Below are 14,263 nucleotides of genomic sequence, written 5' to 3' on the forward strand. Positions count from 1 at the left end.
GTTATTTAATCCCACCCTTCGCCACTTTTTAGTAAATAATAATCTCTATTATTAATTAATCTTCCTTATTTAGTAAATAATAATTATCTCTTTAACTTCCGGTTTGTGTCCTGTCCTATCATCAATCCTTATTTACATTTTGCTACATATATTTGGTTTTGTAACCCTGTAACACATCAAGGGATATAGTTATATTAACAGATTTACATATATACAGGGAGTGCAGAATTATTAGGCAAATGAGTATTTTGTCCACATCATCCTCTTCATGCATGTTGTCTTACCCCAAGCTGTATAGGCTCGAAAGCCTACTACCAATTAAGCATATTAGGTGATGTGCATCCCTGTAATGAGAAGGGGTGTGGTCTAATGACATCAACACCCTATATCAGGTGTGCATAATTATTAGGCAACTTCCTTTCCTTTGGCAAAATGGGTCAAAAGAAGGACTTGACAGGCTCAGAAAAGTCCAAAATAGTGAGATATCTTGCAGAGGGATGCAGCAGTCTCAAAATTGCAAAGCTTCTGAAGCGTGGTCATCGAACAATCAAGCATTTCATTCAAAATAGTCAACAGGATCGCAAGAAGCGTGTGGAAAAACCAAGGCGCAAATAACTGCCCATGAACTGAGAAAAGTCAAGCGTGCAGCTGCCAAGATGCCACTTGCCACCAGTTTGGCCATATTTCAGAGCTGCAACATCACTGGAGTGCCCAAAAGCACAAGGTGTGCAATACTCAGAGACATGGCCACGGTAAGAAAGGCTGAAAGACGACCACCACTGAACAAGACACACAAGCTGAAACGTCAAGACTGGGCCAAGAAATATCTCAAGACTGATTTTTCTAAGGTTTTATGGACTGATGAAATGAGAGTGAGTCTTGATGGGCCAGATGGATGGGCCCGTGGCTGGATTGGTAAAGGGCAGAGAGCTCCAGTTCGACTCAGACGCCAGCAAGGTGGAGTACTGGTTTGGGCTGGTATCATCAAAGATGAGCTTGTGGGGCCTTTTCGGGTTGAGGATGGAGTCAAGCTCAACTCCCAGTCCTACTGCCAGTTTCTGGAAGACACCTTCTTCAAGCAGTGGTACAGGAAGAAGTCTGCATCCTTCAAGAAAAACATGATTTCCATGCAGGACAATGCTCCATCACACACGTCCAAGTACTCCACAGCGTGGCTGGCAAGAAAGGGTATAAAAGAAGAAAAACTAATGACATGGCCACCTTGTTCACCTGATCTGAACCCCATTGAGAACCTGTGGTCCATCATCAAATGTGAGATTTACAAGGAGCGAAAACAGTACACCTCTCTGAACAGTGTCTGGGAGGCTGTGGTTGCTGCTGCACGCAATGTTGATGGTGAACAGATCAAAACACTGACAGAATCGGTTGATCTGATATCCTCGTGTTGGTGTTGTTCCCAGATCATCATACTAAATGTTGTTCCAGGATCAACATTGCAAGTGACCAATCAGAATGTTGTGACGTCATACCTTTGCGACTTCGGGAAAAACCGGCGTAAAACAAAAAACTGTACTTAAGCTGCGTGAAACCGCCTCTGTCCGCCGATCAACGGACCCTAACCCTAACCATAACCGTAACCCTTTAATAAACAGTAAGCAGAATTGATATTGTCCTTGCAACATTGGAATTTCATAAATGCACGAATGGCTTGGCGCGCAAAGGAATAAGGTCACAACAATGTGATTGGTCACTTGCAATGTTGAACCTGGAACAACATTTTCATGATGGTCTGGGAACAACACCAACACGAGGATATCAGATCATCCGACAGAATCCATGGATGGCAGGCTTTTGAGTGTCCTTGCAAAGAAAGGTGGCTATATTGGTCGCTGATTTGTTTTTGAATGTCAGAAATGTATATTTGTGAATGTGGAGATGTTATATTGGTTTCACTGGTAAAAATAAATAATTGAAATGGGTATATATTTGTTTTTTGTTAAGTTGCCTAATAATTATGCACAGTAATAGTCACCTGCACACACAGATATCCCCCTAAAATAGCTAAAACTAAAAACTACTTCCAAAAACATTCAGCTTTGATATTAATGAGTTTTTTGGGTTCATTGAGAACATGGTTGTTGTTCAATAATAAAATTATTCCTCAAAAATACAACTTGCCTAATAATTCTGCACTCCCTGTATGTACACATTGCTTCCACAGCTTCACTCCATACACAAAAGTACAAAAAGTTCATCAGATTAGTAAACTTTAATCTTTTTCATTTCAAGAATAGTTGATTTGCGTGATTTCTGTCAGAAGTATTATCACTTCATATAGGCTAAAAGTAAGTCAGTGCTTCATGTGTACTTTAAACATGTGAGAAAAAAAGTCAGTTCCCGATCAAAAATGTTGAGTCATTGGTTCCATTTTGTAAAGCATGAAAATAGAAGATGATGCTGAATTCCTTAAAGGTTGGTTTTTAGGGCCATGGTAATGTACATGCTGGCTTAAAGTCATTCTTATACTCATATTGAGTACAAGGCAGGAACTGTTAGTATTAATAGTAACCACTGTTACTATTACAACAAGTTTTGGGACATATTGCTCGAAAAATGCAATAAATGGCTACTACACCTAATTATTGTCATTTAACATGATATGTTTTCATCATAAATCAAAAGTATGCAGTGAGTCAAATTCAAGGTTTATAATTTCAAATGGTGGACAAAAATGCATGTCTCCCTGCAGGATTAATATTACAAATTATGTATTTAATGTTTTTCATTCTTTGTAGCATTACCTGAACATTAAGCTTACTTCTTAGCCAACTTTTGTTAAATCAATCTTGCAATTCAGTGGCTTAATACAAATAAATGGTGGTGATTAGTTTGACCATCCTCATGAACAGACTTCCTTGTATAACACATTTCAGAACCACATTCATCAAAAAATATTTTCCCTGGCTGAAACCTTTTTTTTTTATTAATCACACCTGTGTTTTATCTCTTTTTGGCAAGACACGGCACCTGTTGTTGTTTTTTATGCTGATGTTAGCTCATTAGCATGTGCACTTTATTTTTTCCCTTCAAGTTAATCTTAACTAAGCTTTCTTTCTTTCTTTTTTTTCCTTTTCTTTTTTTTTTGCTGACTTGAAGTATTATTACAGACTTTGCTGGGAATTGAGTTGTTTTATGTACTTGTGACTTGATGGTGCCAAGAAGTAGCATTACTGAATTCTGTTTCTCACCTTAAAGTGACTTTCAGAAAAACACAACACTTTACGTTAGAGCCGGGAGGCTTGAATTCCCCTCAGCAAGACCTGCCAAGAAGTAGCTACTCTCTGCAGGGAAGGACAAGTGGGCCTTGGGTGGAATGAAGATAGATAGATGATAGTTCATTAGCTTGGTAGGCACAGGGAGGTTGATGCCGCAGAGAATTGCAGAATCTCGTTTTTCAGTGTTGCTTAGAGCATTTATTCCAGTAGAGAATCTAACAATAGCTAGCACAGATTAGTTGTTTTTTGTAGTTTTGTCTCACCCAAAGCTAAATAGTTTTGACTGGCATTTTACTATCTTAAGATACTGTATTTCTGATGGGATGCTTTATTTCAAATAAACAGGTAATAGTTCAGTGCTGCAAACATGGCCATGACAAGCCCCAGTTTTGGCCTCACAGTGAAAAAGCAGTTGTTGCTTCTCTCCAAAGCCTCAGTCCAGCCTCAGGCTTGGCTGTCCTCTAGAGATTTGGTGTACACCACTTCAAAGAACGATCCCCTCTCCTCACATGCCATATATCCTCTCTCCCCTCCCCTGCAATAAACACAAGAACTTAAGGAATTAATTAGACACTAAATCAAGCATGGGTTAGAAAATTCAGCTCACTTAAAATATCCATAACAGTGATGTCACATGCAAACCCTTGTACCCCTTGTTATGGATTATCTTTGATATGCATGTAGATCCAGTAAGATAACATGCATTTGCAGTCTCTTGACCCCTCTTTAATTCACTGAGGGATATGGATTGTGTATTTTGCAGGCTTTGCTCCTCACATAACATGATTGCCCTGTAAAAATGCAATGAGGAACGTCCTTGATACAGCTTGGCTCCTTGAAGGGCTGTTCGTTAAAGAAAGTTCTAGTCACAAAGTAAGTTTTAAAATGTATTTTCACTTCAAAGAAGCAGAAGTCAGGATAATCTGTGAATCTTCACAGAGTTCGATCAGAGGTGAAGGTTCATTAATTTTGCAGTACATCTAATTTTTGGAATGTGAGTGTGAATGATTGTCTGTCACTCTCTGTGTTAGCCCTGTGACAGACGGGCAACCTGTCCAGGATATACCCTGCATCTCACCAATGACAGCTGGGACAGGCTCCAGCACCCTCATGACCCTGAACTGGATAAGTAGTTAAGAAAACAGATGTGTTGGGGGTAAACCAGTATAATCTAATATCTCAAATTTCATACCCCTTGTGTAACCAATGTAATATCTTTGTTTATAGGTATAGTAACAAATCACTGCCTTAACAATATGCTGATTAACCAGCTGGACTTGCATTAGCCCATGTGTCGATAAAGGGAGTTGATTCATGACTTCTATTATGAGAGACAGGCCCTCTACAAGATGGATTGTATGGGAAATCTATGTGAATACATTTGTACATAAATGAGTCTTTGTTATCTTTTAATGACATCCCCAGATAGGCAGGCTGGCTGTTACTGACTGGAGACAAGCAGCCTGTTAAGCTTGTAGTGTGAGGGGTGTATCAAAAAACACAATTACAGTTTAGTCAACAGCATTATTGATTTGCGTAAGCACTGTGCACCATCTTGAGTTTGAACACTGGTTCTTTTATGGGATGTCTGTCTGTGATATTTACAGTTGCAAAGTTTTGGGGAAGTTTTATAATTGTGCAATGACATAAACACTACTAACTAAAGATCTGTAGTGAAAAAGAGCTGGCGCACTCTTCCTATTATTTCAATGTGAGTCTGTCACATCATTCCTTGCGGTGAACTTTCTGCAAAACACTTGGTAATGCAGTGTAATATATTGCACTTGCTGTGTGCTGACTGAAGTCGGTCAAATGACACTGAGTGCAAATGCCTTTTTAGCAATGTGCAGTTTTCAGCTGCACAAACGCTCATTGACAGATGAGGAAAAACACCTTTGACAACAAGCTGAGAGATCAGAACTTGGCTGTGAAGCAGCAGTGACTGTAGGCAGTGTTTAGAAGTATACACAGCGAGGATAAACATCAGAGAGGACCCTGCCAGGCAGCCAGTAAAAACAATGCGCACTACCTATCAGAGTCCCCCACCCCACAATTGTTTTTCTTATTATGTGTCTTTTCCCCTCTTTCACTTACTGTCTTTCTTTAGTTAAATATCTCTTCCTCTTTCCTTTTCTGTCTCTGACACACATTTATTATGCCTGCACACACTCGCATACACACACACACACACACACACACACACACACACACACACACACACACACACACACATACACACACACACACACTAAAAGTCCAGCCTCCCACTGTGTGCAGAATGTGTAGTGAAGCCACCCGTGTATCAGGCGGGGAATCCAGCATAGGCAGCCTTCCTACTATCTCATCTGTTGATCAAAGAGCTGCTAAACAGACAGAAACTACAGTGGGTGCAAAAGGAGAGCATGCACAGCAATACAATTAGCAAGCAGCTTTCCACTTTTTTTTTTTCTTTTTACATGTTGAATTCCACTCCCTACCCCAGACACTTTCAGAAGCAAACACAGCTATGTGCATACAAATGTGGAAAATATAAACATGCAAATATGTCTGTTTATTCCAAATATTTTTTAACGCATACATATTCAAAGTATAATCAACTGTGGTTTCACCTTTGAGTGACTGCTCATGATAGCATCAGCCACTGATCTTTAAGTTGCTCAATTAAAGTGAGTGAAGAGCCTCAGCAGAGCAACGACTGGAGAGGAAGAGGAAGATCAAAGGAAATATAATAAAAAAATCATTGCTAAAAAAACGGGGAGAGAAAAGGGACGTGTGAGAAAGTGCACAGAGAGAGATCATGATAGGAATAGGAGCTAAGAAATCTCAGAAGAGGAGAGCACAGTGGAAAAAACAGTTAGGCTATCCATCTTACCCATCTTATCCACTGTCGTCTTCTTATATTGATGGAAGAACAATAGCTTGCATGCAAAAACAGATAAGACATAGCAGTATGAAAAAAATAAGTTGAGAGGCAATTGTCTCTCTGCTGGCACCACATTTCTATCCCCAAACTCACAATCGTTTCTCCACTAAGTGATTTTTTTTTATTTTTTTTTTTTATCGTTTGACCCTGTTGAGCTGTCAGAGAAAGCAGAGGTCAGTTTATGTCATTAACAGCTGATTAACAGCAGCACTCCCATCTACAGCAGAAACCGTATGAAGCACGAAGCAAATAAAAAATATGCATTTATGAGATAAGAATGATGAACATGTGAAAGGCAACTCAAAATGCCAAGTGGTGCAGAGTGAAAACAATGCTGAGTGCCAGAGAGTTTAAATAATTACAAAACAGATATTTCAATTTAAATTTAGTTCTGACTTTTTTTTAGGACTACTTACATACAGTTGGACTAAAAAATTAGTCAAACCACACCCTGTTGTGCTTTCAGGGGTATTTTGCTGCTTACGTTTGGGTCTGCTTGCTCCTTACAGAAAGGGTCACTTAAAATCAATATAAAGTTGCTGATCACCTTTATCATGGGGTTAAAGATTTATAGCCTGATGGGAATGCAAGGTTCCCATCTATAGGTCAGAAGAGGTATGAAAATTAATCATATGCTAAGCACTTATGGGAGATTTTGGACTGACAGCACTGTCTAACAGCATCATTACAGGGAGTGCAGAATTATTAGGCAAATGAGTATTTTGTCCACATCATCCTCTTCATGCATGTTGTCTTACTCCAAGCTGTATAGGCTCGAAAGCCTACTACCAATTAAGCATATTAGGTGATCTGCATCCCTGTAATGAGAAGGGGTGTGGTCTAATGACATCAACACCCTATATCAGGTGTGCATAATTATTAGGCAACTTCCTTTCCTTTGGCAAAATGGGTCAAAAGAAGGACTTGACAGGCTCAGAAAAGTCCAAAACAGTGAGATATCTTGCAGAGGGATGCAGCAGTCTCAAAATTGCAAAGCTTCTGAAGCGTGATCATCGAACAATCAAGCGTTTCATTCAAAATAGTCAACAGGGTCGCAAGAAGCGTGTGGAAAAACCAAGGCGCCAAATAACTGCCCATGAACTGAGAAAAGTCAAGCGTGCAGCTGCCAAGATGCCACTTGCCACCAGTTTGGCCATATTTCAGAGCTGCAACATCACTGGAGTGCCCAAAAGCACAAGGTGTGCAATACTCAGAGACATGGCCAAGGTAAGAAAGGCTGAAAGACGACCACCACTGAACAAGACACACAAGCTGAAACATCAAGACTGGGCCAAGAAATATCTCAAGACTGGTTTTTCTAAGGTTTTATGGACTGATGAAATGAGAGTGAGTCTTGATGGGCCAGATGGATGGGCCCGTGGCTGGATTGGTAAAGGGCAGAGAGCTCCAGTTCGACTCAGACGCCAGCAAGGGAGGTGGAGTACTGGTTTGGGCTGGTATCATCAAAGATGAGCTTGTGGGGCCTTTTCGGGTTGAGGATGGAGTCAAGCTCAACTCCCAGTCCTACTGCCAGTTTCTGGAAGACACCTTCTTCAAGCAGTGGTACAGGAAGAAGTCTGCATCCTTCAAGAAAAACATGATTTTCATGCAGGACAATGCTCCATCACACGCGTCCAAGTACTCCACAGCGTGGCTGGCAAGAAAGGGTATAAAAGAAGAAAAACTAATGACATGGCCTCCTTGTTCACCTGATCTGAACCCCATTGAGAACCTGTGGTCCATCATCAAATGTGAGATTTACAAGGAGGGAAAACAGTACACCTCTCTGAACAGTGTCTGGGAGGCTGTGGTTGCTGCTGCACGCAATGTTGATGGTGAACAGATCAAAACACTGACAGAATCCATGGATGGCAGGCTTTTGAGTGTCCTTGCAAAGAAAGGTGGCTATATTGGTCGCTGATTTGTTTTTGTTTTGTTTTTGAATGTCAGAAATGTATATTTGTGAATGTGGAGATGTTATATTGGTTTCACTGGTAAAAAATAAATGATTGAAATGGGTATATATTTGTTTTTTGTTAAGTTGCTTAATAATTATGCACAGTAATAGTCACCTGCACACACAGATATCCCCCTAAAATAGCTAAAACTAAAAACAAACTAAAAACTACTTCCAAAAACATTCAGCTTTGATATTAATGAGTTTTTTGGGTTCATTGAGAACATGGTTGTTGTTCAATAATAAAATTATTCCTCAAAAATACAACTTGCCTAATAATTCTGCACTCCCTGTAAAACAACAAATGTGGGAAAACCCTACAGAAGATCTGTGCTCCTGACAATCATGCCAAGATATATTAAAGCTGTTCTGGGGGCATCTTTTTTTAAGGCTCATTAGCAATGTGAAATATATTTTACTTTTGGACCCTTGTTACAGTACCTGACATTCAAACTACAGCCTCAATGTAAAAGATATAAAACAAACACTTGATCATTTCAGTAGACTGTAAGAGTCTCACGTGATTGGTAACATAATGTATGGCTGCTAAAATTATCAAACTTAATTACTGATATTACTGTATCTGACATGACTGAGTTGATTCACTGGATGTAATAATCTTAGGTACTTGTGCTGTTAAACTGCAAAATTAAGAAATGACACTTGTAAGAAATCGGCAGCAGGATGGGAAAAAAAAAAGAAAGACATCCATGATGACAAGTGAAAGGCTATTAAGCAAAGCTATTAAAAGGACATTTGTAAGAGAATAATCATTTGAAACCTAATAATTAAAATGAATATCTTGTTCTTAAAACTATGTTCTTAACATTAAAACACAGTCCCAGAAAATTTCTGGGAGCAGTGCCAGGTGGGGATAAGTCACAAATCTACAGGGATGTGTTCAAATGTAAATAGAAATATGTAAAAAGGTCGACATGTGCATGTTGTGGTTTGGGTTCCCTTCACTGCTTCTGTTTATTCAAGTGTGCCCTCCAATGGAGGAAAACAGGTCATGTTGACATAATAGACTCCTATGCTTGCAGTTTAAGTGATACTTGGTTCTATTTCAGTGCTTCTCTGGCTTCTGTGTTTGGACTCTTCAGCAAAGTTAAATTTCACCATGACTTTTCTCTGCCCTTAGGTGCCCAAATAAGTGAGCTGAGTGCATTTTCTAGAGGCGCTTCAGAGTTAAACTTGGACATTACCTCGGATCTAACCATTAAGCCACATTCAACATCACAAAATACTCTGTGAACATAGTGAATAAGTCAAGCCAGATATTATGAATGTCAGATAAACGGTGGGCTAGCTCAGAAAATTTAAACTCAAAACTTTTTAATATTAAAATAAGCAACCAAATACTTTTCTCCCCAAATTCATAAAGTATTATTTCTGATAATCCAAAAGCCTTCAGAACAAGCACAGACTTCATTTGTAGCATATGTTCATTAGCAACACATTATAATGTATTTTTTCGAAAGGTCGCTGGATGATTGCGAGGTTCTAATCCAAATGCTAATTCAGTAACTGATTGGAAAAGCACAGTAATGTGATGATAATGATATGCAGATGAGTTCTCATCAGAGCTGTCTATCCATTAATGAGATGATATTTGAGTGCAATGTGTGTGTGTGTGTGCTGGCAGTTGAATGTCTATGCACCAGACTTGTGTATATAAGGGTGCACATTCAATTTCATCAGACTTTTTGGCATATTAATGTTCAATCAATCTATCACAGGACTAATGCAAAGTTTGATTAAGACATGCCATAGTCGGCAATTAACAGACTGAAGAAACTGCACTTGAATATATCACTACAAGTTTGCAGGACCAGAGAAACCCTTTTTTTTTTATCTGCACAGAGTTTGAGCTATCCCATTTTTTCCATGAGTACAAGAAAAAATATGTCGCTCAATGTGATTGTTCAAAAGGTACAAAGAGTTGTACAGTGATCAGGTGCCCTACTTTAGGTGGAACTACAGCTTTTTTTTATCCCCACAATGGAACCAAAACACCACATTCCAGTGTGCTGAAGTTTTAATTTGTTTGCCTGCTATATGTACATCTAAAGTAGTGGGTGAAAAGTAAAAATTTAAAAAATGTTGTACCTGTTTTGTGTCTTATAACCCTTCTACTCCCCAACATTTTAATGCAGGATTATTTTTTTACTTAATTAAAAAAAAAAAAAAAAATCTAAAAGTCAATACACCGATAGAATTTAAGGTTTTCAGCTATTTTACTTATCTCCCCTTATGAATACAATCTTGGGTCTCTCTACTATGTTTTAAATGTCTAATATATTGGCACTTCCTTCAAAGAGACTAAAATTGTTTTTTGATAAATATCAACCGGTCAAAAGGTTTATAACACTCCAATTTGTTACAGGTTTTTACTGACGGTTATGCAGTTTAATGTCTCATTGCACTCTGAAATGAAAGCATACTACAAATAAGCAATTGGAGTTAAAAAAGAAAACATGAAATCAATTTATAGACCAAAATGTATTCGAAATTTTGGACTCATCAAAATAGCTAGCTTTCACTCTTCTGTCCGGTTCATCCCAAACCAGCTCGATGGGGTTTATGTCTGGAGACTGTTTTTGGCCACTCCATGTTTTCAAGTTTACTATCTTGTTCTTATTTCCTGATATAGTTCTGGCATAGCTGCGACTTATGTTTTGGGTCGTTATCTTACTGCAGGATGAACCCCTGACCAACTAGGTGCATATCAGAGAGTACTCCATGGCGCTGCAGAATGCTGTAGTAGCCGTTTGGTTCAGGGTGCCTCTCACTCTGGATCCAGCAAAACAGCCACAAACCATCACACTTCCTTCTCTGTGTTTGACAGTTGACCACACACTATGTAACCATCTTTTCGCCTACTCGACAGCATATAAAGATCCTGAGTGATGAACCAAAGATTTCAAGTTTTGACTCATCAGTCCATAATACCTTCTTCCAGTCTTCAGTAGTCCGATGGCAGCGTTTCATGACCGAGGCAAGCCTCTTTGTCTTATTCTGTCGTCTTAGCAATGGCTTTCTTGCTGCAATTTGTCCTGTCAAACCTGTAGCTTGAAGTCTTCTCTTCACAGTTGAAACTAAGATTTGCTTACTATGACCACTATTAAGCTGTATTTGAAGCTGTTGTCCTGTGAGCCACCTATCACGTAAGCTGTTAACTCTCAGAAACTTGTCCTTTGATTCAGTTATTTCTTTGGGTCTGTCGGACGTCTTCCTGTCAGAGTGTACCCCAGATTCTGATTTTGCCTTTTGATGGTGAAGGAAACTGTACTCACTGACACTTTGACTTTCTTTGCAATGTGTCTGAAGGAAAGATGTTCATTTTTACATGTTATGGAAGAGAGACAATTAACAATGTCTCTTTCCATTGTTAATTGCCCTTTTCTTGCCATTTTTGTAGCTACTCACTACCTGCACTGCAGTACAATACTGTTCAACTGATGCTCACGAGGGTATGGTACCACAGTGTGTTCACTGCTTTTATGCAGACAGAGGGGGTTGTAGGTAATCTAGAAAAGTTGGAACATCTGTAGGAATTAGTAGCACCAGCTTTCAAGGCTTGATCAACCTCCACTGCTGGAGAACAGCTTTAAATTGTTAACCCATTTTGTGTTCCCTGAAAAAGGCCTTTTTGTATAATTCTGAAATGTACATTATTATTCAGTTTTGGGTAGCCTTAACCTTTTTTTTAGAATTACAATAAATAACTGAAAAAATTGGGGAGTTCTAAAACTTTTAACCAGCAGTGTATATCTTTGTAGTCCTTTTATAATAGAAGAAAAGGGTACATTTTGCTTTTTTGTTTCTGTTGGGGTTTTTTCTCCCCTACAATCCCAACTCTGAAAAAAGTTAGATTTCAAGACAAAAATGGCTAATTTTGAATTTCCTGGCAACACATCTCAAAAAAGCTGGGAGAGATATACCATTGCATGGTAGCCCTTCATCTTTTAAAAACAGTCTGTAAATGAGGAGAACTGGACTTTGGGAGAGGACTGTTGTCCCATTCTCATCTGTATCTTGTCTTTTAGCTGATCAACAGTCTTGGGTCTTCTTTGTCATATTTTTCCATTTCATGACGTGCCAATTATTCTAAAAATACAAAATGTCAATTAATTGTGCTTTTGTCTGCTGGACATACGACAATGTCAAAGCAGTAAACCACAATTTGTATGCATTTGATCTCTTTAGAAGGCTTGTATTCATGACTTTACACTGAGAAGTAAACTGCTTAATGTGTCTAGCCACCTTGCCATCATGATAAATGATGCTTTGTTTTGTCAGTTGCACATATACAACAGAACCACAAATCAAATCTTTGTGTTATTTGAGGGAGTGTAGTATGGATGTCTCTTGATGTCACTTGACCCATTCTTTAATGGCGTCGAATCCCTAAACACCGCTCAAACATTAGCACCATTTCAAGCTCACTAACACTACATAAAGGCAGAACTTATTCTGAATTCAGATTGGTCAGCTTTACTTTCTCTGCCCATTACCCAAATGAAAAATGTTGTTTCTTTCACTCTGGGACCCCATGCCCATTAAAGAGTGATGAAACACAACGTAACTGCTCGTCTCTGCTTAGTTCAAATTTTCATCCCCTGAATTGAGGAAGAAAATATATGATGGAATAAGCCTGTTAAGTTCTATTTAATGGCGATGTGCACTGAATCATAATCTTATCTATTTCCAGTAGAGCCATGTGTTTTGTCAACATTTATTTCTCTTTATGTGGAACCTGTTGAGTTGATTCTGCAGGATAACATCCTGCTGTAACATGTGCATTTAAACAGAGCCAAATACAGCGGGCTACACAACCAGCATGCTGATCCTACAGTCAGTTCCAACCCGTTTTGGCAGAAGTTAGTTATCAGCTTCCCTGCAAATGTCTACCGTCCAGAGCCAATTCAGATTTACTGGCCCTTCTGGGAGGAAAAAAAACTAAAATTTTACACCAAAAAACAGGACAATGTTGGCCAGTAGAGGGCAACAAAGACCAAACTAAGTTTCTGCATGCGGCTGTTCTTTCAAGTAATTCATACCTCATTAGTAAGAAACGCCTTTAACTTAGATGTCCACATCCTTTTATCTCTAATCACTACTTTTTTTTTTATCAATTATTAAAATATCATTAACAAGGACATGTACCATTCCTCACTCTTTTCACTATTAATCCAACTGTGCAGCTGATTATACTCCCAATATTTCAAACACACAAAATTAGTGGAATTATTCAGTATACATAATGCATATGATGGGTATTAGTGTGATGACACAGACCCTCTCTATAGTTTTCGTTATATAAACATATTGGTGCTGTACTGACATCTGGTGGACAATTAAGTGGAGACAGGCCAGTCACTCTGCAGTCTGCTAATGATTGACAATGAATGTTAGGATACTTGATTTTGTAATTCATTGGCATAAAGTGATAGTTCTTAGTGTTGTTACTGGCATTCTCATCCATGTAATAATTCACAAGGTGCTTGTTTGACTGCTTTCCCTTGAAATAGCCATAACCTTTCATCTATCAATTCCTGGAATCAAAGTTTTGTTATTTTTGGCTTTCCTCAACATTATTTTCACGTCCTGGAAAACAATTCCTTATCAGTTGGCTCTGCATAGATACTGATCTATGTACTGATCAGTGTCTGCGTACACAAAATAAAATACCTCTTTTGAGAGACATTTGGACTTTGGAGGAGGGAATCATTTGGTTTAGCCATCAAATCTGCAACAACTGTCTGATGTGATCATGTCAATATGGACTGGAATGTTTACAGCACCTTGTTGAATCTATTCCATGAAGAGGTCTTAATGCCAAAGTGGGCCCAACCCAGTACAAGCATGTTTTACCTAGCATATTTTTCCTATCAAAATACATTTATTAATTTATGCACATGGACCTGAAAGAAAGAAACACTTTTTCATGACCATCTGATGTGTCAAAAGTGGAAATCTTCGCTTCAACGCTCAGGATCGTTGTACGCCGTCAAGTAGGCGTAAACACATCCAAGTAAAAGTACTTCTATTAATTAAAGGCGACTATATCTTAGAATCACTGTTTGCTATCCATCAACTGCAATTATGAAAAAGACCATATCAGAGCATATTTAAGCAGTTAGT

This window comes from Simochromis diagramma, unplaced genomic scaffold (genome assembly GCF_900408965.1).
Source record: "Simochromis diagramma unplaced genomic scaffold, fSimDia1.1 OVJJ01000603.1, whole genome shotgun sequence".
Taxonomy (NCBI): domain Eukaryota; kingdom Metazoa; phylum Chordata; class Actinopteri; order Cichliformes; family Cichlidae; genus Simochromis; species Simochromis diagramma.